The sequence below is a fragment of the Pteropus alecto genome, unplaced genomic scaffold, assembly GCF_000325575.1.
Source record: "Pteropus alecto unplaced genomic scaffold, ASM32557v1 scaffold72, whole genome shotgun sequence".
NCBI classification, from domain to species: domain Eukaryota; kingdom Metazoa; phylum Chordata; class Mammalia; order Chiroptera; family Pteropodidae; genus Pteropus; species Pteropus alecto.
The window spans coordinates 20432183-20459158 of NW_006436811.1; the positions used below are offsets into that span (position 1 = coordinate 20432183).

Consider the following 26976-nt stretch of genomic DNA (forward strand, 5'->3'; position numbering starts at 1 on the left):
ATGAAAATCTGGTCTAGGTCTACCCAGGTCATCTGTGTAGTTTTCTAGCTTTCTACAGAAACTTGGTCTAATTTCTCCATTTTGTACCCCCTAACATTTACTTTAAGATAATGTGTGTTAAAGGTAGCATATTAACACTTCAACAGAGAAATAACCACCCAAATAATTTTGATTCCATGAAGGATGAGAATCACACAGATTAGTATTATTTATATAGCAGTCGAGATTTCTATCATAATAAGGAATATGTAGCCTAAATAATGATGTGTTCTATATTTGCTACAATCAGCACTAGACATTTAAAAATGTAATTATAGTCAACAATAAAAGCCTCTACCCTAGTCTTGTTTTTAGGGTAGTTACCAAGTATCAGTAGAGACTGACTTGAGTGTCAGCTATTTTTTGTTTGCTGTGGAATCACAGCACTTTGGGATTGCTGTAAAATTGCAAAAATGTCAGGTTAGAAGAAAGGAAGAATGTGTATATTATCCATGAACCTCAAAGTGGATTCAACTTCTGGGAATTCAAGTGTAGTCTAAGTAGCTGTTTTCTATAAATTATATGTTTAGTCTAAGTATTTCTGCCGTGTACTAATAAATGATTTCAAAACAAACAAAAAGATGTTCTACTCTGTAACATCATGCACTTAAAAAAACAGGACTAATGCTTTCAGATTGGGGTCCACTTTGAAAAACTTATGCGATTTGGTATCCATAGATAAATATGGTACAATCCTAATAAAAATAATAGTACAGTTAAAAATAGTAAATTTATACTTAGTGGGTAAATAATTAGTAGAAATTTATCTTTTAAAAAAGGGTGGAAGCAGCTTGGAGGGAGATATAAGGAAAAGTTGAGAATTCTGAATTATTAAAACAAAGGCAAAGTTTATATATAAAAGATACAGTGAGCTTTTACCTATAGGTATAAAGATAGAATAACTGATTATTTTAACAAGTCCTAATTATCAAAGAAACCTTGTCTGTAAAGTCACTTTTTTAACAAAAAGTCATGCAGAAAAGTGTGCATTAAATCAACAATAACAAAACTAACTAAAGTTCTTGGGAGTAGAATAAAAATATCTTTATAAAATACTTACTGGAAATATATATGAAATTTTGAAAAGAAATTAAATAATCATCATTTGGCATCATGATTCAGCTTTGTTTTTTAAGTTAACTAACTTTAATACTTAGAGTAAACCTATGAGGAAGGCACAGTTATTACTCCCATTTTTTAGGTAAAGAAACTGGCGTAGTAGGTTTGGTACAAGCTCTATTAATTACTTTGGTACCAGCTCTATTAATTACTCCAAGGACACACAAAAAGGAAACCCTAGGGCTTTTAAAAGAGGCAAAACTAGCTCCATAGTAGTTTTGCCTTTGACGGTAGATTTATGTCCTTCCCCAAACCCTATGCCATGATGCTATGCATTTTTCAGCTACTTGAAGTGAAGGTGTGATTTCCATACCAACGTAATCCTCTAATAGTTTTTCATCCTTAATTAATGTAAATATGATTATTTTCATAATTCATCTCTTTCTTTTTAGAATAATAGCTAAAGAAAAGTGTACCTTCTAAAATGTGAGATATTCTTACAAATATAAGCATTTCTTGTTATAATTTTACAGTTAAATTATATATATATATCATTTAAAAGCAAATTCCAGTTTAATAAGTGAATAAATAATGTATCTTCTAACAGAATATCACCTTCAAATGTTTCCTTCTAACATCTTGATATTTATGACATTTTTTATCCAAATGAGCATGTAGGGCACTTCTAGGATGTGGTGTGAACATAAGCATGAAAAATAGGTTGAAAGGAAAGCAAGCAGTGGAAGAGCTAGCTTGACCAAATCACATGGGTGCACAGAATGACATGAACCTTATGCTGACTAGCAGATGAGAAGATAAGTTGAAAATAAAGTGAAATCACATAAACTAAGATTAAGATTTTATTTCTTATGAAAACAGGAGTTGGACCAAAGACATTGAAGTGTTTTGAAGTTTCTAAAATATTCTGACAAAATTTGCTAAAACACAGGGCAAAGGAAATCAGACTGTCTTTTCTACTTTAAAAATAATTCATGTGTGTCTTTGAGGGAAATAGAAACATGGCATCATAAAGGATGGCGAGGTAGAATTGTAACACTACATTTTTTCTTTGTTATTCCAGGCTGGCATTTTTATTTAAATGTTCAAAAATGTGACACTATATTTCTTTTATTTAAAATCACCTATTTTTTGCTGCAGCAAGGGCAGGATATATCCATATTTAGACTATGTAATCCTTGTTAATGATAGCAGTCTCCATTGTCACATGAATAGAATGCAATCTAATCTAATAAAAATTTGATCCATCTGCCTCCAGAGTGTTCAACAGCATCATTTTCAGGGTCAGGGTTAGAAGGAGCTCTTAACTACATCCCAGGGTACCCAATCAAACCAAGGTTAAATAAAGCTCTATGTTTAAACATGCCTATCCTTATTTTTAAAGCACCTTTGCCAAGCTTAAAACAAAACAAAGATGCTTCGGTAATTTTATCTTCACCTACAATAAGTTATATATACCTAAAGACTTCTTCTTTCCCACTGCAGAGTTCAAGCATTGTTTTTTTAAGTGTGACTTGAACATTGCATTCCTAAAAGTTAATTTAATTTACTGACATTTTTGTTTGTATGCTTGCATTTGATCAGAAGCTGTATGGCTTGACTATCTTCATGTTTGCTTCACTGTAGTATTTTCTAGAAAGCATTGACCTCGAGGAACCCTCAGTGTGGATTCATCAATGTAATCCCAGATACAAGGCCCAGAAATAGGTATTCGCATTTTCACAGTAAAGTGTTCTAGCAGATTCAGTGAACAAGCACCATGACCTGGAATTAATTGTCATAATAAATAAAGTGTTTATTATGACATGGCATTCATTTATGATGTATCTGGAGCTGGACTAACGGTAACTAGTGGGCAAGGTAGACACAGCCACTGCCCTCAAGGGGCTTTTACACTTGTGAGCTTTGTCTTGATATGGTATAAATTTTCTCACACTGGAGTGTGATTATGGAGTCTGATTATGGAGCCAAAAATGGAAGCTTTATCCTTGACAATGATGTCTCAACAGTTTAGGAAAAAATAAAGAATTTTAGTGTTCATCATTTTTCTACTTCTCATACTTCTCAATAGTTTCTTTTTTTAACCTTAGTGTATACATGTATAAAATAAAAAAAATATATCCCATTCTACTTAAAAAGACATTATAAGAAATAGCTGGTCCAATGAACATAATTTAGCAATCAAATAGGCTCTTTTAATGATAGCTCCAATAAATACTAATATCCATTCTTAGGATGAGAAGCTATATCTTTTTTATCTCAGTATCACTTAATTTGTAGATGCTACAGATTTAATACATGTTGAGAAAGAAAGGTGAACTCAGAATAAGGAATGGAGGAGCAGGCATCTTCCCCACCCTGGAAAACGCAATGTGAATACCAGGGCATCACACTCAGATAGTAAATACTCCCTTGTTAATAGAGGATACTGAAGACTGAAGGAACTTTGTAACTTCATTAGTGTCACTGAAAGTGGCCGTTATGACTAGTATAAGCTATGACCATTCATCAATAGAATTATGATATGTCAGCTTATCTCAGTATTCTGCTCTAAGGGAACAAAACAGAAATATGCAAAGGTAAAAAAAATTCAATTTTCTCTAAAGAAATGCACTATGCATATTTTATATGCAATCTGAAGGAAAAAAACACAAGATTTATTTAGAAAAAATCAACTAATACCAGCAAAAATAGATAAGTCTCAAGTATAATCAGTCTGTCTCTGGAAATATATTTTACAAACAATTCTTATGTAAGCAGTATTTGTGCAACACAAACATTTTATGATTTTATGATTATTATATATTATAAATGGATTTTAATTGAGCTACACATAGAAAATATACACTACTGATCAGAGGTCCAAAGGAAAAAAATAGTCTGTCATTACTGCCTAGATTCTGAGATATAAAAAAAAACTTGTAAAACATTTTTACTTCTAAAAAATTGTACATAATTTTAAAATATATTTTAGATTTCTTTGCAGCACTAGAAACTATTAAAATGTAAGCTGTAAAGTTTAGCATCTGCTCATACTCACTGCATATTATAGGTTGCCAAAAATGTGTTTCTTCTCGGAAGAAGAATACATTTCTTTTGGGTCCCTTTCGTGAAACATAGACTTCTAAATGGTTAAAATACTTACCTTCAAAAAGAAACATTTTTTTTTTTTCAAATAGAGAAAACACAGGCATTCAAATACAAATACATTTTTATTTGAAAAATAACCTCACATATTTTAATCTCTTTAGAAAAAATATGGAATAATCATTGTTCATTTTCAACTAAGTATATAACTACTAACTATATATTATGTCATTAAAGTGCTTATGTTAGCCAGAAGTTGATTTTTCCCAGATATTGACTTCCACTTTGCTGTAGGTCATTTCCTCTCTTCTGTAGAACTTAGATTCTTAACACTGATGAATGTTGCGTACAGGTGACCTTGCTCCTAATATTCTCTGCATCTTTAGGATGCTGTCTGCTGCATAATTTTACTCTACAACAGGTAGCTTTTAATCAGTGTATTTCAAACTATGCTCACTATCTTTTCCGATTTCTCCCAGCTAATAACAGTACTACTCAGGGATTTGCCGTTAACTAAGTTTCATTTCTTTTCTTCAGCACCCCTACATCCATTATCCTTAACGACTCCAAAATCCAGTACCTAGGACAGGTTACATAATTTTCAATGCCTGGTGCAAAGTGAAAATGTGGACTCCTTGTTCAAAACTACTAAGAATAGCTATACCACGATAGCAGAATGTTAAACCCGGTGTGGGCACTCTGAGCTGAGTATGTGTCCTGTGTAGACTGCACAGACTGCATACCCATTAGCACTCTCATCACCTCTTATTTAAATTCTGATACCATGGGACTGTTGTCCTCCACTCTTGAAACTGCTCTGGATGTATTTTCTGTAATCCCACCTCATCCCACAGTCTGTCCTCTACATCAGGGTTTTCAACTTCAGCACTATTGCATATTGGACTAGATAATTATTTGTTGATGGTGGGGGGCGGGGGCATCCAGTGCATTTAGAAATGTTGAGCAGGATCTGTGGTCTCTATCTATTAGATACCAGCAGTTCCCTTTTCTGTCACAAGTTTTGATCATGCCATTTGTGACAACATGGATGGACCTCGAGATAATCATGCTAAGTGAAAGAAGCCAGACAGAAAAAGTTAAAAATCACGTATCACTTATATGTGGAATATAAGTGATAAAGCAACAAAGGAACAGGACAAACAGAGACTCATGGAATGGACAACAGACTATTGATTACCAGAGGGTAGGGGTGGGGGTGGAGCGGGGAGATAGATGGGATAAAGAGGGTTAAATATATGGGGGTAGAGAGAGAACGAAGTGGGTAAAGGGGATCAAATATATGGTAGCTGAAGGAAACTGGACTTTGAGTAGTGAACACACAATAGAATATACAGATGTCAAATTATTTTCAAGTGTACATTATAATTTCAAGTGTACAATATAATTGTATCAACCAATGTTACCCCATAAACTTAATTTTTAAAAAGTTAAAGTATCTCCAGATATTTTCATATGTCTTCAGAAGGGCAAAACTGTCCCCTGTTGAGAACCATTGTTCTACATTATCAGAGTGCTCTTTACAAAATATGGAGAATGTCATGCTACCCACATTCTTAAAATGTTTGAAGAACTCTCTCAATACTATAGGATGAAGTGCAACTCTTTATTATGATATTCAACGGGCGTCATAACTTGGCTTTGTGTTATCTCTCCAACTCTAACTCAAATTTAGCCCATTATCTCCTTTGAACTTTATTCTCCATCCTTGCCAAACGGCTTAGAGTTTTATTCACATGCTTTTTACTATCTTTGTAACTTTTCATCATAACATCTTTAATTACGTGTTCCTTCCAGTAATCTCTCCTCTTGACCCCACATTCCTGGTTTATTACCTTTGAACATTAAGCTAGAGTATCATCTTCTTTTGATGAAGTCTTACCTCTCTTTATGCCATCTCACGCAGAAATGACTGTTATTTCCTTTTGCCCTGTATTATTATGCCTATAATTATATTGTACCAACATGCTATTTCTAAACCTAATGCGATTAAGAGAGGTTAAACTTTTCAGCCCTTCAAAGCATTTCTACAAATTAAAAGAATGAGTCCATCTTCAGAAATAATACATTGGGGCAATTCAATTTACTTGGAAGCATACGTCCATATACGGAAAGTTTCTAAATAGAAAAACTGTTACATTTGTTGTGTCATTTATAAATTATTATACTTGATTTTTTACATGCCTAATTCAGTATACTGATCTATATATTCTTGAAATCTAGGAAACATTTATCGCACATATTTATGTCTCTGACATATAACATATTAACACATACTAGGCATTTACTTATTCTTTGTTAAAGAGAAGAAGGGAAAAGAGGAAAAAGATGCAAGGAAGAGGAGAAAAAATAGGGAGAAATCAGAATTATGAAGAAGAGTTTTGAGACTCACGATAAATGGGCTGCAGATTCATATTTAAGCACTATTTTCTTCTCGGCATATTCATATCCAGATTCTTCGTCATGATTATTAATGTCATCACTAAAATCACTTTAACAAACAATGATAAGACCATGTACTGAAGAGCTTTACAAGCCCTTAATGCACGTTGCCTTTGAAAGACACATATCTGCTGAGTGCATAGTCTAGAGGGTTTGAATGCTGCAGGTGTTATTAATCCATACACCCCAATATATCATTTAAAAGTTATAGTTCAGCACAGATATATATTAACATTTATTCTCAACTTTGCCCCCAATACTGAATTTTTCAAAAAATCTTCCAGATTTGTTTTCTAAAGTCTCCACATTCTATTAAAAACAATTTCCAGTTCATATAAGGAAGATATTATAAAAATGAATCACACACTTGCACAACTGGCTTCATAATTTTGGAAACTCATAGATACACTTTATGTGACGGTGCACAAGTTCTCAGGGATCAAGCCAGGATTCAGTGACTAGTGTCCAAGGTATGTCCTTCATTGATGGGGTGACAGAAAATTCCAAATCACTGTTCCTCATGATTACGCTTTGATTATGAATTTAAATTGCTTGAAGTCCATCTGTTCATCAAAGAGTAATTTACTGTCAAATCCAATAAGTGACAGGATATCCTTTTCCTTTACTTCTGACCTTGTTCTTGGCACAGAGGAAGTCGGTTCAACATGACAAATTTTTCCCTGACAGCTGGATGATTGTTCACTGTGGCCAAAGGAGAAATCTGTCGCAGGGAATAGACAGGCTGGATGCACCAGATATTTTACCAATCTGAAATGTTCTTTGGAATGCAGACATTATTTCTCTAAATTTATTTTGCTTTATTTAATAATTTTCTACTTAATGCTATTAGTCCTATGAAATACATAAGTCATCTCTGCTTTTGATGCATAATTTGTATCGCAAGCTTCTTTTTTTTTTAATTTAAAAACTGAAATTGTACTTTTTTTCTTCCTGTGGTCTCTCTAGTTTAAAATATCTAGTGAACTCTAGATATTTTTTTAAAAAATAAAAAGTGTAATGTAGAAATAGGAAGATTTATCTGTCCCATACGATTGTAATTTCCTTGAGATCGAAGGCCATGTTTTAAATTTATCTTTACATCTCCATCAAATTGTACAGTAACCGATAGAATTTTAATAAAAATTTCTGGAAAATAATTTAAAGTACTTTTATGAGAAGTAGTATAATATAATTATATATCATGGATAAAACATTTGAATACAAATAATCTTAATTTGGTTTATCATGTAATCTCCATTTGAACATGCCATAGTATTAATACAAGTGTACAATAAAATTCTTATTTTTGATTAAATTTCTACAATAACAATTACTTTGACATTTAAAGTGTGTGATTTGTATCATATATTTGTTGCAGTATCCTCAAGAGTTAATATGTATTTGTTAATCTTATGTCTTTTCCCTAAAGCCAATGCACTTTAAAGAGCAAACTGTGGAATACACAGGCATATATTTCCTCGCAACCAAAGAAAATACATAGAACTCAAAAACTAAGGTCACCACTAGCTTTTTTCTTCCTATCCCCTCCATCCCTCCCTCCCTCTCTTCTTCTTTCTGCAAGGAAAAATTAAGTGGCTGGTGTGTTAGGCACTTTACTATGTATTAGATGAATAAAAAACAATCACTACTTTTAAGATTACATTTCTCAGAAGAAATTTGAGTATATAGCATGCAAAAAGCTTATAAAGTAGTCTTAGAGAACAACTGAATGCTGAATTATTTCTCACACTAAAAATATAGTACTTCAATAAGGAAGAGATCAACATTATCTAGAATAATTGGAAATTGCTATAAGGAGAGGGTCCAGTTGAATTAAGTCTTGAAGACTGGCTAGTGTCTGAGGAAGTGGAGAGGGGCAAGAAGAAGACTGAAAATCTTAATCGAAGTAAGAGAAGACTATTAAAGTATGTGCAAAAGTAAAGTAGAAAATGTAGAGCTAGGAACATGAACCTCAAGGACCCTGTATGCTAGATAGATGCAACTAAAAATGCAATAGAGAATTCTAAATCCTAGGTGACATAGTAAAAGTTGTGTTTTACCAATAGTCTGTACAAGATGTATTATAAGAAAGGTATTAGAGAGCCTCGTCAGGAGACTATGAAATATAAGTGAAACTTAGAGACACTGCAAAGGAAGGAACAATTGGTCTTAGAAACAGACTAGTAAGATTTTTTCCATGCACATGGCTGTATAAGTCAGCATTTTCTTATTTTTCTGGAAATCAATCAAAAACATTGAGGAGGGTAGAAAATAAATCATAAACTTTATATTTGGTGAAACAAAGAAAAATATATTCTCTATAGACTCAACTACACAGGAAAGATTTTAAGACAAAAGTACGAAACAAAATTGAAAAATAATGAGAGGATTTGTCGGGAACAGAAAAAATTAATTGATCCAACCAATATGTACGGAGCTTCTCCTGAGGGTCAGATCCTGCTTAAGCATGAGGGAATAATAATGAAATGAACAAAAGTTCCTGCTCTCATAGAGCATATAGCATAGTTGAGAGAGACAGACAATCATGAAATAAAATATATAGTGTGATGAAGAGCAATAAGTGCTATGAAGAAAAATAAAGCAGAAAAAGGAAATAGAGATTGTGCAAAAAGGGAAAGCTCAATTTTAAATAAACTAGTCAGAGGAGTTTCTATGGACTGAATATTTATATCTTCTCAAAATTTGAGAAACCTTAATTCCCACTGTAATGGTACTTGGGAATGGAGCCTTTGGGAGGTAGTTAGATCGTTAGGGTGAAGGCCTCATGATGGGATTAACGCCTTTATAAGAAGATAAATGAGAACGTATGCTCTCTCTGTTCTCTGCCATGTGAGGAACAATAAGAAGATGGCCATCTGCCACCAAGAAAAGCGTTCTCACCAGCCCACAAATCTGTTTGGGCCTTGATCGTGAACTTCTTAGCTTCAGATCTGTGAAAAATAAATATTTGTTGTTTAAGCCCCTCAGTTTGTGGTCATTCTTAGAGCAACCTGAGCAGACTAAGACACAAGGTCTCTCCAAGTAGGTGATATTTGAGCAAAGACCTGAGAGAGATGAGAGGTAAAGGGAACAGCAAGTGGAAAGGCCTGGTGTTCCAGGATGTCTGAGTGGTAGCTGGGATGCCTGTGTGGCTGGACTTGTGAGAAGGATGTGGTCTGATTTACATTTTTATAGGATCATTTTGTTGGATGAACTTCCTCACTGGGAATAAATACAGAGTTCAAGGTGAAAGCAGAGGCACCAATTGCAAGACTTTGTAACATACCAGTTGACAGATGATGGTAAAGTTGGCCAGGGTGATATCAGTAGAGGTGGTGAAAAGTGGTTAGAATTAGTTTCATGATGAAGGTAGAGGATTTGTCAATGGATGAGTTATGGAGTGCAAAAGAAAAGTCCAGGTGACTCCCAGGTATCTGGCCTGAGTGATTGGAAGGATGGATTTGAGATTCACTGAGATGGGACAGACTGCAGATGCAGTTTTGGGGGGAAAGCAGTATTTGGGTTTTGGAAATGTTAAATTTGAGATGTCTATTGAACGTTTATGTAGAGATACATGGTAGACTATTAGATCTATGAGTCTGGAGTTCAGAAGAGATCTGGACCGGAGGCATAAATTTGAGAGCTATCTCAATGCAGTTGGTATTTAAAGCCACAGGACTGTATGAGATCCCCATGAGAATATTTTTAGTTTTTGTTTTTTAAATAAGTGCAAGGCATCTCTCAGAAAGCATGGCAAAGATGAAGAGCATACTCTACTGTATGTCTAGTTTTCTAATTTGCAGTAAGTACCAAAGTATGAAAGATCTGTGCCTGGGCCATTCAGGTCCTATTTTAGTTCAGAGAATAAAGGTTCAGGGATGGAGCTTTACTGAGAATCTCAGATAAACCAGATTTGCATGAAGAAAATATCAGATTATCCCAAGATTTGGATCACCATTCATTAAGGTTTATGAGACAAATATGATTATAAACAAAACATTGGTTTTTTAATAGAAGATGTTAAATTTTTTTCTTTGAGCTTGTTCTGATGCAGTTTTCTGTAGCACACACAGTGACAATCAGCTGCCTAGGTCGCTCCTTCACAAAGAAAGTAGATGAGCTGCCTGATCAGTTAGGACCTAAGTTTATTCTTAGACAGGATACTTAAACTCTTTCAGTCTCATTTTCCTCCTAGCAAAGAGGAGGGGTCACCACATCTCTCACATTTCTAATAGTCTACAACTCCTACCCCTTCATCACTAGCATCTGCTTCAACTGCACTGTAAGTGGGATTTTATTGCTTTAGGATATACTATTGTAATCATTAAACTATATTTGCATGTTAAACAATCTGTTTAGAAGAATTTTTTTAACTTTAAAAGGTCTCAATTATAGGATACTGTCTATTTGTCCTCATAGGTGTACAAAATAATATTAACCTTTATTTAAATTTTTCTTAGTTTTTATTTATTATCTTCCCAGATAAGTGTCTATAAATATTTACTAATTATAAAGATACAAACTTTATCAATTAAATATTACATTTTTATTCCAAATTTTCATTCTTTAAGATATAGTTTCAAATAAAATGGTAAATTATTTTGCAGTTCAGTTTATTAGACAGAATTTTCTCAGAAAGGAAAGATGTCTGCCTTTTGCACACTAAGTTATCATTTTTGTCTCTCGTCTATTCTGTTACATTTTGGATTCAGGGGAGGAGTGAGAATAGCTAGTCTATGCTAGTAACGCCGACTGCTGTGCAGGGTCGTTCTCATTAACGCAGTGTGAGGCAAGTATGGGTGTCATCAGTGTTCTAAGGAGATTAATGAGAATCAGGAAGGTTGAATAACTTGCTCAAAGTTGTATAATTTATTACCCAGATCTTACTGGAGAGCCTAGGATATTTCCATTACCCCTTATACTTTAATGTAGCAACCATATTTTACTTCACATCTGAGTTTTATACATTGCTTTAGGCCCACTTCTTCCATGTGAACTAATCATATCAAATGATGCCTAGTTAAATTTTTATGAATGAGTCCATCTTTTACATCTGCCATGAAAATATCTGTATTTTTACACCAAATGATTATAGATAAATATTGCAGAAATGTTTATAGAGTCAGGAATGAATTTATGAATAAATAAATTATAAAATCTATAAAATTTTAGTAATAATCTTTGACATTACTTTGTCTTTATCCATCAATCCTGAAGAAAGTCAGAAGTTTCAACAAATGAAAATTGACTGCATTTATTTCTCATCAGTTTCACCATGGTTAACATAGTTGTGATATATTTAGAGTCAAGAACACCTTAATACATTACAACTTCATTGAATTTCTTTGACGAGCTATGCACTTACACATAATAGGGCCAACATCCAGTCAAATTGCTTACGTATGGGGCAAACCCAAGTGGTGCTAGTTACTTCAATGAAATTAGCGACACCTCTGGAGTTATGCAGTGCACAACTTCCACAATGCTACACCATAACCTTCACAGTAAAAAATTCATTTCATTTAGAACCACAGATTAATTTGAAGTTATATATTATATAATATATTAAACATGACATTTAGTAATAGAAGCAGAAACTTTTGAAAATCATATTAAAGCGTTTAATTATGTATCATGACTATTAGAATTATACCCAATATATGTGTTTGTTGGCACCCTATCTCTTACCTAAAATTATTTCAAGAAGTTTTTAATTATGTGGTTATATATTTACATATATACTTATATACCTAAATATCTGTATATATAAATATAATATATATGTTATATGTTAAAAATGAATACAAGAAAGAAGCAAATATGCTAATCACAGTAACCAGTAAACTGATTGAGACAGATGGTAATGTTTTTTCTTGAGTTTACCAACAACCAATGTAAGGAAGAAGCTAGAATTTGGAAAAAATTAATTTTCATCAAAAAGTAGAAAGACTATCAAATTTTTAAAGAGAAAGCGCAATTTATTACATAATCAATTCTAAAATAAATGTCTCATGTGTGCCTTTATCTGAGGCATGGAACACTTGTACAAGTGCATATGTTATTGAATAACTATAATTTTTATTAATGAATATGGAAGAATTTTTTTATGTAGCTATTCCAAAATTCAAGCCAGTCTATTGGAATATAGCTTCTAATGAGATGATCTCACATATGAGTGGAATATAGACTACTTTGAAAAAGAAGTGAAGAACATGTTCTTTAAAATAACCTAAATGGAATTTATTTCAACATGAGTTTTTAGTTGGATGTGAAACAATTTGGTGGTATGTTTTGACTTGACCTAGAGTGTTCAAAGTCTATTATATTCAGAGAAATATTTAATATACTTTAAAAATTAGATGAGCTCATCTAGAGTCAGCGCTTTGTTTTTAAGTTGAAAACCAAACCATATTTTATTTTGGTTTGGTTTGATTTTTTGTTCATTTTTTTGTTTGTTTGTTTTTCCCCTGAGGCAGGTGGCCACACACTTCCACATGGATTGAATCACTTAGGTTCCTTTAGGCAAAACTCTGTTGTTGTTTCTCAAAAAGTCATTTTTATTTTATTTCAGCATTTGAACAAGAGCTGAATAAAACCTCAGAGCTCAATACCTGTAGCAGAGGGGATTTTATCAGAAAACTTTAGCCCATGGGTCATCCTTAAAAAGCACATTTCATCTTAAATAGTATAATCTTGTTGTGTGATCACTAGAATAATTTTAGTGATGAAGTAGACTTGTATATCTGAACAAATTGACTTATAATATGCTTTGGAAAAATTAGTCTTAATAATAACAAAAGTAAATATTAACTTCACTACCCTGAACATGCCCAATCACATCTGATCTCGGAAGCTAAGCAGGGTAGGGCCTGGTTAGTACTTGGATGGGAGACCACCTAGGAAGACCAGGTGCTGTAAGCATAAATAAATGAAATGAATGAATGAATGAATGAATGAATAAAATAAGGGATTGTAAACTGGCAATGTCCTTGCAATCTGTGAGGTCAACCAGGGTAGCCTCGCCTAAAAAATAAATAAATAAATATTAACTTGATAAGAAAACTGAATCACTCTTAGTTTTTGTATAAAATCACCCCCATGAAACAGTAAGGACTCGTTTCCCTGTTTACTCTCAGAGAAATTATGCATTTAGTTCATCTCAAATAGTCTCAGACCATGATGGTGTAAATTAAAAAATAGTAGATTAAAACATTGGCTTACAATATATTACTTAAGATTTTGATGTTGTAACTATTCATGGTAAATCTAATTCCTACAGTAGCAGTGAAATGTATACTTTATAGAAGTAATAATAGCCAAGGCTTTTGACCATAGCTGATTTCTCTTCTAATCAAAAGCAAATTATGGAGTAATAAAAAGCAATAAAGTTTTATGTTGCTCTTGGTCAATCTCACCATGAAGTTTTAACAGTGGTCAATAAGAGAATGGTGGTACCTAGAAATCCTGTGTTGGTTCATGGTGTGAAATATTGGGTTAAAGTTAAAAAAAAAAATAATGGCAAAGACACCATTAAGTGAATATCAAAATTTCAGTGAGTATTGCTCTTTCTAAAAATGAGGCAGATTACATTTTGATTCAATCGAGAGGGTACAAGAAAGTATTGAATGTGAGGTGTTAATTAAAGGCTTGGTGCTCACCATGCTAAATAGGCTTCAAACTGTTCTGTCTGTCCTTTCTAATAAAAGCTGGAGAAAAGAGATCTTCCTTTCCCAAAGGCAGGGCAACACTTCCAGTTCCATCTGTCAATAATGCTTTATGATGTGATATGTGAGCAAACCTTTCTTAAGTGGCTTTGAAGAAACTCTTAGAAGTTGTTTGATCATAAGAGTGTTTAGAGAGCTAATAAGGACTTTGAACCATCTCACCTTTATCTTCCGAGCTTTTCAGACATTATCAGTATCATTTGAAGATGTTAAGGAGAGGAAAGAAATAATGGACAGAATCTCATATTTGTCCATATCTCATCTTAAGAATGAGCATGAGCTCAGAATGACTACTGAATAATCAAATTGTAAATCTAATTACATTGCTATATGACAACATAAATTTATGCTTATAGATGAGTCTGGCTAGATTTTTCCTTTTCAGTTGCTAATGCCTATTCCTAAGTACAAGATTGCAGAGAAAAAAAATCCCAATAATGCATATGTTAAGTATTTATTAGGTATCAGTCGTGATTTTGTGCATTTTGTGCATTCTTTTATTTAATTCTCACACACATTAATGCATATGTTGAGTATTTATTAGGTATCAGGCGTGATTTTGTGCATTCTTTTATTTAATTCTCACACACATGCAAAATAAATGTATAAGTTCTGTTATTAGTTCCCATTTCACAGATGGAGAAACTGAATTGCAGAGACGTAAAATAACTTGCTCAACATCCTCAAACTGTGTAGAAGGAGTGATATTCCGACCCCATTGTCATGTTTTTATCTGCTGAGTTACACTGCTATTCAGTATTGTCTGTAAGAAGACATGGTTTTGAGACCCAAAGAAAGTTCTGGACTGTAAATGCCCCTTCCAAAACAATGCATTTCTTAAAAGAAGAAATTATATGCAGTTTGAACAACTGTCAGAGGTAATACCTTTAAACAGCCTTTATGCACTTGGGTGAGATGCATGGATATATTAGGATATGAAATATCCGACTCAAAGTAGAGTTTAATAAAAATAAAAAGAAATGACCTCCTGGCTCAGAGAGCTAAGCATTTATTCTTCAGTTATAAATTAAAATTAATGTTTCTAGTTTAACTCTCCTACATTTTGTTTCTATCCTTAAAATAAAAAAGGTCTAAGTCTTTCTGATATAACATTAACATTGTGAATTCCAACTCTTAAAGGCAAAAATAGTGCAATACCAGGGGGAGGAGCGGCTAACAATATATTCGTTGATACAATTATGGAATCAAGGATTCATCTAAACAAGATTCCAGATGCTACAAACTTGAGACTACAAAACTATGGCTTCCTTTCAAGAGAAACAAACATAGAAACAACAAAATACAACTTCATAAGAGAGATGTTTCAATAAAGATATGGGGATCGTGAGGTAGGAATATAGAAAAGGTCTGTCTCATTTTAAGAAAGCATTCTTGGTTTTGGAATACAGATTGAAAGCCTTTTAGATCTGGGAAGAAGCGGCCACTTGCCTTTTTCGATTTCTGCTAAACTTTATTGAGTAAGCAAATGTCTGATCTGAAACAAAGCAAATAGACATGAGTCGGTGGTTTCCTAGATTAGCAGAAGAGACAGGGCTGTAAATAAATTGGAACTATGGTACATCATTTTTGTGAAAGTTTGTTTATTTACATAAGTAAAATCTTCCATACTTTCACAAGAAGGTGCATAGTTAAATTTCTTACATCATGTTTTTGCATAGCTAGGATTAATAAAATGTGCACCCATACACATACATTCAAACATTGCCTATTTGTTGATTGATGGAAGCACACAGCAGAATTGGCTGAGCATCTTCACTTTTTGGCATCTTTGCCATCATGCTCTAGCCATTCGGAACTCGTCACAGTTCTCTGCAAAGCACAAGTGTCATTCTGTATCTATGCCGTCTTCCTCCTAGAAAAGCCACCTTCAGCTTTTGCCTTGTTTTTTCTTCAGTATTTGCTTCAGGAATCACTTCCTCCAGAGGCATCCCTCATGGCCTCAGTGTGGTTCAGGGATCTGCTCACAGCACCATGTCTTTATTTCGTGAATTAACACTCTGCCTTGAAATTGTTTAAGGAACTGTTTAACTGTTCCTTGGTGTCTTATTCATCTTTTATTTTCCTGTACCTGACACAGATCAGGGTAAATAGAACTTGACAATATATATTTATAGTATAAATAAAGAACAGCTGATACTAATCTTGCTGAAGAAATTTTTACATTATTTAATATTTACATAAATTATCATAAGGTTTCCTTTCCCTCTAAACTTCTATACTATTTTTAATATCATTATTACAGTGTTATCTAAGCATAGGATATGAAAGTTGAAAAATAGGAGATATGGAGATTGACTAGTTCAAATGTCTATTTTACAGATGAGAAAACAGCAGAAAAGGTTAAATCATTTATCCAAAGCCTATGATAGTGAGCACTATCACAAATTATTTCCCAATTTCTGATGTCGGGCTCTTTCTATCTGTTCACATAATATAATCTCTAACTTCGAGTATAGAATTTTAAGTTATTTTAGTTTAAATCATGTCTGGACATTCTTTTTGTGCAGTGCTGTAATAAATGGTAGACACCAAGTAAATATTTATTGAATTAATTAGCTCATGACATCTGTGTTTAAGACCATATTTTCTTGCATCTCTTAGAAAGCTCTGAATTTATAATTAGTAGCAAAGCAGGGGCTCATGTAGGAGTTAAGGGTATGATAATAAAAGTATGGTCTCCAAATTCAGATTTCATCACTGTCTTATAATAATTTATGTCGCACAGAAAAAGTAGAGGCTTCAACTCATTTACAACTCATACCTAAATATTGAAATTCTGTTTCTTCTCTAGCATACAAATTATCCTAAGGTTATCAAAACTGAATTCATACATAGTATTATCCAATGAATATTTGAGAACTATCAGAAATGAGGTTCAGCATTTTCAGCATTTTCCTCCTCTGACCACTGCCGAGCAGTAGCTTTCTCATTCCAATCATTCTTGTACCACATTAATAAAATAAAAATTATTTTACTTATTGTAATCTGAATGCCAAAATGTTATGCAGCATCAGCCTTCACTTTAAATGACACAAAGACATCCTTCAATATGTGTGTGTAAATATCAGGGTTCTTACGTATTTAAAAGGCTTTGGAGGGACTTATTTTAGCCCTTAAGATATTATGAGCTTGACAGAGTACATCTATTTTTATCAACTATTATAGATCTACCAATCATGTGGCAAATTCCTTTGGTGAGAGATTAAAATGGAAAGGGTCAGGATGGCAAACAAGAGGTTTCTTTCCTGACTTTGCCTCAGAAGAGTTAAGGAATGGAGACTGTCATGTGATGAGAAGCATAAGGAGCCTTTCTCCCTGCAGCTGGGCTGACACTCTAGCCTTAATGACAGCCGAGCCTTGTTTGGGCTAAAGAGTGGAGATTGCTTGATCCAGAGTAGATATAGAGAGAGATGAAAATAAGATCTAGAAGTAAGGGATCAGAAAAATATGCTTTGTAAACTAAACTCACTTATTAGTTTGTGTTTCCTTATTTATTTTTATTTTCTATTCTTCGATGGTATTTTTAAACATATTTCTGAATATAGCAGACTCTCTGAGCTCTACTAAAGAGAACCAGTGAAGGTATTTTTGGTCTAATCTGGAGATGAAGGGTGGAACATGGACCTCTGAGGAATGATATGCAGGTGGAAGTGGTTGTCACCTTCTGAGCACCAGAACAGAAAGGGATGCTCTGCAGGAACATGTTGAGGTCATATGATTACTCATCTCTTCCTATTTATAGACATAGCATCCAGGGCTGGAAATTTGGAAACCTTTGATTGCATCGATAATAAGGGATGAACACTGTATTTTGTCAGAACAGGAAAAACTAGTTAATAAACTGGCAGAGAGTTATTTATAAAAAAAAAAAAAAATACTGAGTAATTTGGGGACTTTAAAGGAGTTGCAGGTGTTAATGAGTTATCTTGCTGAGATATTAAAACAATTTATGAGAATTCGATTATCTAAAATATGACTTTAGTGAAGCTGTGTCTGAATGTCTGTGTGTTAGATCACAGTGAAGCAGCTCAGACATTTATATGCTTGATCCACCGTGAGATACAGAATGTGGGGCCGAGAGGTGAACTAAGTGCTCACCTGTTGCAATCTCTCTACAGAAGGTGATTCTGTTACTATAGAAAATGAAAGATGCAGAAATATTTTGACAACATCTGTTAAATTTTTCTCTTCTGACTTCTCAGAAATTGCAACCCTCTTAGCTGGTAGCTAGCATGAATGAAGTTCACAGGCAATGTTTTCCAAATGGAAAGGAACATGATCAATATAGAAACAGGAGAATATTTTAGTGTAGAGAGCATTTAGATTCTGACAGATCAGAATTTGAATTCTAGGCCCTTCCTTGCTGCGTGATCTTAGGAAAATTATCTTTTTACTTCAGCTTTTTCATCTTTAAGATGAGCATAAGAATATCAACTTCAATATTTCTTTCTCTCCCTTCCTCCTCCTTTTGCAAGAATATTTATTGAGTGGTCTGTTCTCTTTCTAGGCTTTGGTGGGTGCTTAAATATATAATGTTGAGCAAAACTGATGGTGTCCTGTCCTACTGGAGATTTCAAGCTAGTGAGATTGCTGTGGTAATTAAAAGTGACAGTATTTTTCAGTTAGTTCATTTAAAGTTTCTCAGTAAGTATTTGGGCTCTTCTTTCTTCTTTCCTAAGAATCTCTTAGGGCCTTTTACATAAAAGATGCCCATACTTCTTGTCAGGTTCCCAAATCATGCAACTAGTTCAGAGGCTAGGAGAATAGTGTCATTGGATTAATACTTACAACATATAATAATACCATTTAATGCACATTTACTTCTTTGACTTTAAATGATTTCACTTTGTTGCTATTTTGTAGGTGAATATAAAGGGGAAAAATGGCATTGACTCTTTGGACTATAGAGTATGACAGATCTTGTGAGTGATAGAATTTCAGACATTATTGACTCAGTGTTAATTGTAACTTATAAAGCAATATAAGTCTGAAGATTCTCCAATTATGTTAATGGCATAATTAATTGGCAGTGTAATCATGACTTGAAAATATGTGAAATTAAAATTTTAGAAGCCATATAAAATAATAGTGCAACTCAGAAATTTTGTGTGAACAAAGGAATGCAATTGGAAAGCATCTTATTTATGATTGGCTTTTCATACCGAAACAGTTTCACTTGTCTGAGTTTATTTGGGCTGCTATAAAACATAACACAAACCGAGTGGTTTGTAAACAACAGAAATGTGTTTCTCACAGTTTTGAAGGCTAGAAAGTCCAAGATCAAGGCAACGATATATTTAGTGTCTAGTGAGAGCCTGCTTCCTAGACAGTCATCTTTTCACTGTAACCTCACATAGAAGAAGTAGCTAAGTTGCTCTGTCGGGTCTATTTTATAAGAGCACTAATCTTATTCATGAGTGACCTCATGACCTAATCCCCTCCCAAAGGCCCCACCTCCTGATACCATCACTTTGGGGGTTAGGACTTCAACATAGAGATTTTAGGGAGACACAAACACTCAGACCATAGCATTATCAAATGGTAAGATTCATCTCAAACATTATTGACCATTCTCCTAATTAAGAAAAACTTAAAAATAGACATCTATTATGTTTCTAAAAATTAACAATGTGGAACAGAGCAGCATTTCATATCTAGATTCTGAGGATTATGGCCTGTAAAGCACATACCACAGGATATCTTCCATTGTCTGGATCTTTATGACATCCAAAACATTTAGATACTTTTGCAAGTTTCTATTTTCAGTGATTGCTAGTATGTCAATACTTATCAAATACAGAGTCGATGCTACTGATCAGTGACCATAAGTAAGACATGGACTTTGAGCTTTGTGTTTCAGGAGTGACAGATTGTAATGTGTTATTTACATGCTCTTATTCTTTTCTTCCCAGCTCCAACTTTGTGATCTAAGTCTTATATTCGGTAAAGGACTAGGTAACTAAGTACGTATCACACAGTTCCCAGAACAGACTAGAATGAAATCTGTGTCTCTGTACTAATAGCCTGGCATTCTGGCCAATTGAACTTTTCAAATGAATTTCATCGTTACTATTATATGTTCTCTTAACAAATTAGAGAATTTCAACTAGGAAATGGCTGATTTATTTTAAACTACAAATAATATTTTACTATAGTTTTAAATTTCAAACATGATATTAGGTAAATGGAAGTGAATATTTAAGTTTTACAATACAGGTGGGAAAATGGTGATGTAAAATATATACATGTTGATAAGACAGAAATCCGCATATTAGAATTTCTAATTCCCTTCTATTTTTTATGGTATCATCATGATACCAAAAAGTACTTCTCTGTTGCATTAAAAACACATACTTATTAGTGAAATGGCCAGGAAAAATAATTCACTCAGGGAAGTATTAACATGAGATATTTTGCCTAAGTGTGTATATCACTTGAACTTCCGTTGAACTCTGTGCACTTCTTGCTACTTATGACAAAGAAAGCCATTGCTTACAAAGTATTTGGTTTGCCTTTGAAGCAATACCAGGAGACCATTGACAAAATGCAGAGCAAAGATTAGATGCAGAGGGTTATTGTCTCACTATAGTCTCAAAGTAACATTGAAAAGTCAGCTAATTGAAAATGGTAATTATCTCACATAACATCAACTGTTGCATTCCAGAATATGTGTTGCTTTTAAATTAATTGCCATTGATCTTATGGTTTTTCACAATTTTTCTCTGTCCTTTTGTCAAATTATTTAGCCATCAGTCCTTTGGATAAAACCCATTTCACCATTTTTATTGACCATGGTTTAATGAGTTACTTGGCCTTCCTGTTTGGATAGACTGTAATAGGTCCATTCATCTGCGGATCTGTCATCCAGAGCTGTATAACCTTTACTGTATATTTGGTTACTTAGTGGAAAGGTTTTAAAATGAAAACTTTAAATAACTGTGTTACTGTGGCTATTTGCATTTATTTCAGATACTGGTTGGGAGGAGCCATATTAATCATGGTAGTAATTGATCTTCAAATTATGATCTGAGAAAGGCCATCTCTTGAGAGAGGAATAATATATATTCAGAATGCTCAGCTTGCTTTTAATGACCAGTACTTCATACCAAATGGCTCTGAGGGAAATTTGTGCAGTATAATTTTTCAGACACAGAATTAAAATTCTTAGTTATGATGAGGGGAAAAAATGCCAAGTAAAAATTAGAAATAACACATTCATCATAGCTATAAAAGAACTACAAATGTACTCTGATCCCATAAAATTGAGGTACTTTAGAAAATATTTTAGAGTAACTTAATCCAAGTTAAGGATTTCCGTTGTAATGGGAAGATACTCCAAAGACACTTGGGCTCCCATCTATTTTAACAAAGTGAAGAAGGCATGAAAAGTATGGGAATTATTCAAATATATGTGGGCAAAATTCTCCGTTGTTGAGGTTAGAAGCCTAATGCACAGTGACTATAGAAAAGTTGTCTTTAGTTCAAACCTTGCCACAAAATCATAAAATTAATTTTATTTTTGAGTGTGAAGGAAACCAGTACAATATCTTTTTAGTCATACTGGAAGTAAGACACAGCACTTCCTACAGCTTTATTTTTAAGTTGTAAAATATAAGTATGAAGTATATTCACAAATTATCAAATTATGGAGACTAAGGACACATGAACGAATTTGGTGCTGAAAATACAGTTAAAGGTAAAATTAATTTGACACATTGAATAATGAACAAATTCCTTTTGCATTTCATGATAATTAGGCACAAATATGAAAATATTCTATTGTGTTGGGAAGTCATGGCTCTATACCTTAGAGCCATGTGGGAAGAAAGGGTGTGGGGGTGAGGGGCAACTTGATTTCCTCACTTGTTAGAAACAACAATCTGACAAAGACTCTTCCTGGACTAAACTTGAGTCAAGCTCCTCTAAGACATTTAGGTCTCTAACTTGGTGTCCCTCCCTGTTGGCCTGAATTACCCACTTGTAGCAAGAATCCTGCTAATTCAGTTTATCAAGAAAACCCCACTGTCAATATTGGATCACCCTTGGTATGTGATAGTCTTCCCTGCCCCCCCACCCCCGTGATATGTGATCACCCTCAAGATGTGATGGTACCACCTCCCCACCCCTCTGCGGCATGTGATATGTGACCACCCTAACCTTCACTAGCATTTCTGTCAGGTCTGGTTAATGATTCCCTCCTTGACTCCTGATGTTTCCTTTTCTTCTGCTGACTCTCCATCCTGCCCTTGGCTATAATTCTTTATTTTTCTAGGTCGTGTTCAGAATTGAGCTTGATTTTATATTTTCTTTTCTCTTTATTACCTTTTCTCTTATTGCAAGAGTTCCTGAATAAATATTTTTATCCCTTTAATTACTGTACAGCTCTGGTCATCTTTAACAGTTTTCTGCTTTAACCACTTCAGACCCTGCTTTTCCTTTGACAATACCATGTACCTTTGTTCCATATTAAGCCAAAATTCTTTAGAATGCCATGTCTTAAGCTTAATATCTGAGAGTAAGTCAAGGTATTTGCCAGAACCCAGGCATATATCTGTGGGACTTTAGCAAGCCTCCTACCCAGTGGAGCTCTCTCCTCCCTCCCCCATCTGCCATCAGCTAGAAGAAGAGGCTGGGGGCCATGGCTTTTATCTCCCTCCCTCTTGTGAAGGAAAGTGACTGATGATTAATGGTTATTTCCGTCTGAATTTGATGATATAAATGAGGGCATTAGGTTATTTTATATCTATATTACATATATATAAAAGTATGTCTATAGCCAAATCCTGTCTTCTGTAAAAGAATATTTATTAACACCCCCAAAATTACAAAACAGTCATATATTTGTTCTGTAAAGTCGATAAAGTTTAAGTCTCAGGAATCTGTCCTTTCAGTACTCTGACACCTTGTAATAAAGGCTCTGTAAAGGTTATCAGAATGAAAGAGAATACAGCGTTATAGTTGGGTATAGCTATGGGGAAAATAAAACCAACAATCGTTCACTATACAACCTACATTCTTGTAATTGGTGTTCCCTAGTAAACTATCTGGCATGTAGAATGCTAAGTATTTAAAGTACCTGGCATTTGTGATCATTGTAATTGTGAACTGTTGGCATTTGGTTTGTTGTCCAGAGCCACGCCATTTTGTACTACTCTTAAATATTTTGGCTTTAGAACTTTGTTTTTGATACAGATAATTTCTCGTGTTATTTCCCTGTTTACCTTATTGCTGCCCTGCATTTAGCTGCTATTTCCTTTAATTGAGTCATCTCCATGATCATGGAGATTTGTTTAGCCATTGCAATTTTTAGCTGTAATCTCATTTTGAATTGTTTATCCTGACAATTAACATTAATGCATGAAGAAAGACTTGGTAGAGAAAAAATGTGGAAAATTCATTCTTTAGTAGTTAATATAAGCCTTAAAATGTTGAATGTCAAATCTGCAGTGTCTCTTTGATCTTTAAAAGTCTTGTCAGTGAAGACAATTCAGTTGAAGAAGCTATACTGTTAAATCCAAATTTTTTTTGGAAATGGGCTTTGAGTCTTGAGGATTTAGAAATTTGCATAAATGATCTGAATCTCAGTAAGCTCTGAATGAACAGCAACTATTTCATGAGATAATTTAAAGAAAGCCTGCCCCGGAGTGATCATTATCTACAAAAGTGATCATTCACTAAGTGATTATGCCTAATTGTGCAATAACTATATCACATTGGTAATTTTTAATCAATAAACCAAAATATAATCAGATTGAGGAACATGTAAACCTGCATCAGTCCAGTGAAATCTGTCAGCAGGGAGAGGAAAAAAGAAAATGTAAAAATCAGATTGAATCATTTGGGAAAGCTTGAAAGAATTGAAGTTTTGCTTCTGCTGTAATACTCAGTGTGGTGCAGAATGAGCTCCACCTCAGGGCTTGTATTTCTGGGAGCCTAGCCAATAGGGCTTTGTCTTTGGACTTTCTAAACAAACCAAAAGGAATCTTATAGTCTTGCTTCTGAGTACTTAATGTATGCATCATGTGCTTTTTTTTTTGGCGGGGGGGTGGTGGTTCTACCAACACACAGTGGATGGTACTGGATTGGAGGCATCTCTACTTTGCTCCTGACAAGTGGTATAAAGTTGAGCAAGTTCTTCATCCTCTCTAAATGTTAGTTTTGTCATTTAGGAAATGAAGAGAAGATCATCTTTAGACCATATGCATGTATCAAATTTTATATTATGTAGAGATGTCAAGTCTGCAGTTATTTATATGTGTCATAGTTCCAGAGAGAGTTCAAAATGGGAGATTTAGACATGAAAATCCTGATCCTATAGATGCTGGTCAAAGCCCAGGGATTAGATGAGTTTAAGAAGCTATATTTGTACAATGAAAAGTGTAAAGAAGCAGGAAAGAGACTAGGACCTTGATAAGATTGGGCTGAGGAGCCAGCAAATGAGATTAATAAGAGAGTGTCAATGACTAGGGAAAAAAACACGGAGAGGATAGGGTTTCTGAACCCATGGGAAGAAAGCCTTTAATATAGAAAGGGGTGATAAACTGTGCTGAATGTATATAAAACTTCATAGACAATAAGAACAGAAGAGTTACCATTGGGTTTAGGTGCTTATACTTTGACAGAAGGCTCATGACAATGAAAGTCCAATCAGCAGTGAAAATGACAGTCCCATCAGAATAGTGTTGAGAAATGGAGGTGATAAAATGGTGAATATGATTATAGATAGCTCTGCTAGAAGTTTACTCTGAAAATTGGTAGAGAACTGGAGCAGATCTGGAGAGGGATGAAAATTAGGGTAATTTTTTCTTCTCCTCCTCTACCATCTTTCTTTTTCTTCTGATAGGTGTAATAGAAAAATATTCTAGAACATAACATGGTAGAAAGGAAGAGATTAATGATGCAGGAAAAAGATTGGGTAATTGTTCAAGATAAATAAATCCTCAGAAGATACAAGCCTATAACGGCTGTGGCACATGAAGAGATTGGTATCATAGGAATGAGGTCACTTTTTTATAACAATTATTTTTCTTAGGAAATTTAATTGAAAAAATGTGGCTGATAAGCAAAGACTAGCCCTACATATGTGTGTGTAGTAGATTGTGATGTTCAATGCAGTTTTCATTATAGGTTCTAGTCTCAAATTTTAAAAGTAAAATGTCTTGAGGTAACCATAGTCAGAGAGAGGACAGAAGGATGAAAGATGATCATAAAAAATACAAAGTGGGAAAAGTAGAATCATAACAGTGTTTCAATAAAAAGAATGGGAAATTTCAGGAGGTAGGAGCTGATCAACATTGTCAAGTGCTGCTGAGAGCTTATAGAGTTCAATGCCAAAAGATGATCTTTTTAAGATCAAGTTCAGTATAAACATTGCTTTGTTTACATAGTTCAAATGAAGTACAGTATAATGTGGAGAAAAGAAAAGAAGTTAAAAAGCTTAAAATAATCTTTATTCTTAGGGCGGTGTTTTTCAAAATAAGGGCTGTGGCCCATTACTGCATCATAACATAAGATGTATTTCTTATGCAGATGGCTTCAAGAAAATTCAATAAGAGTGTTTAACCAACTGAGAATTTACAATGTCACTGAAGTATACATTTACTAATAACCGTTCGGTGGCCAGATAGTGTTAGAACTTGTGTTCAGATATGGTCTTTTCTCATGCTTGGTGTATCATGGTCCCAAGATGACAGACTGTCCCATTCTAAGGCATCATGTTTCCATTCCAAAAATGAAATATACTGTGGTAGACATAAAAATTCCCCTCCCAAAGGCATCTGCATCCTAATGTTCAGAATCTGTGGTTGTGTTGCCTAAGAAAGCAAAAGGGACTTTTTCGGTGTGATTAGTTAAGTCTCTTGAGATGGAGAGATTATTCTGTATTATATCGGTTGGCCCAATATAATCACAAGGGTCTTTATAAGTAAAAGAAGGAGTCAGGAGATTCAGAGAGGTGTATGTGATGATGGAAATGGAGCGGTAATGACCAAATTGAGAAAGATTCAACTGACAATCTCTGGCTTTAAAGATGAAAGTTGTCCAAGAGCCAGGGGATATGGGTGGCCTCTAGATGTGGGCTAACCAAAGAAAGAAATTCTTCTCTAGAACTTCTAGATGATTTTAGCCAGTCCCATTTAAGACTTCTGACCTCTAAAATTATAAGATAATAATTTTGTGTGTTTTATTTTAAGCCATCAAGTTTGTGGTAATTTGTTACAACAGCGACTGTAATAGTCTCCACCTGAAGTAGCCCGCAGTCCTGAGGACCAAGCCGGAGTATGGCAGAGGTGGTTCTTTCTGGAAAGAATAGGGAATAGCTGTAGGCAGATGCAAATAACCACTGCCTCCATAACCACTGCCGCCATAACAAAACCAACAGATGGCCACTTCAGGTTCCTGCTATAGTACACTTTGAATTTTTCTGTACTAGGTTTCTAGAAAACAAACATAATAAGACATCAAGATTTCTAAATTTTAAATTCATATGTTCATTTTTGACATTTTAGAAAGTACAAGAAAGCATAAAAGAGAAAAAATTACATTACTTTCACCATCAAGAGAAAGTCAT

At 34.1% G+C, this 26976-nt stretch overlaps 1 protein-coding gene and 1 pseudogene across 1 annotated transcript in view; both read left to right on the plus strand.

Annotated features, from left to right (window-relative positions):
- Nucleotides 1-26976, plus strand: part of GPC5 (glypican 5) — a 1125293-nt gene that overhangs the window by 787181 nt on the left and 311136 nt on the right. The gene's annotated exons all lie outside the window — the stretch shown is intronic.
- On the plus strand, nucleotides 13466-13584 carry LOC112481460 (annotated as a pseudogene).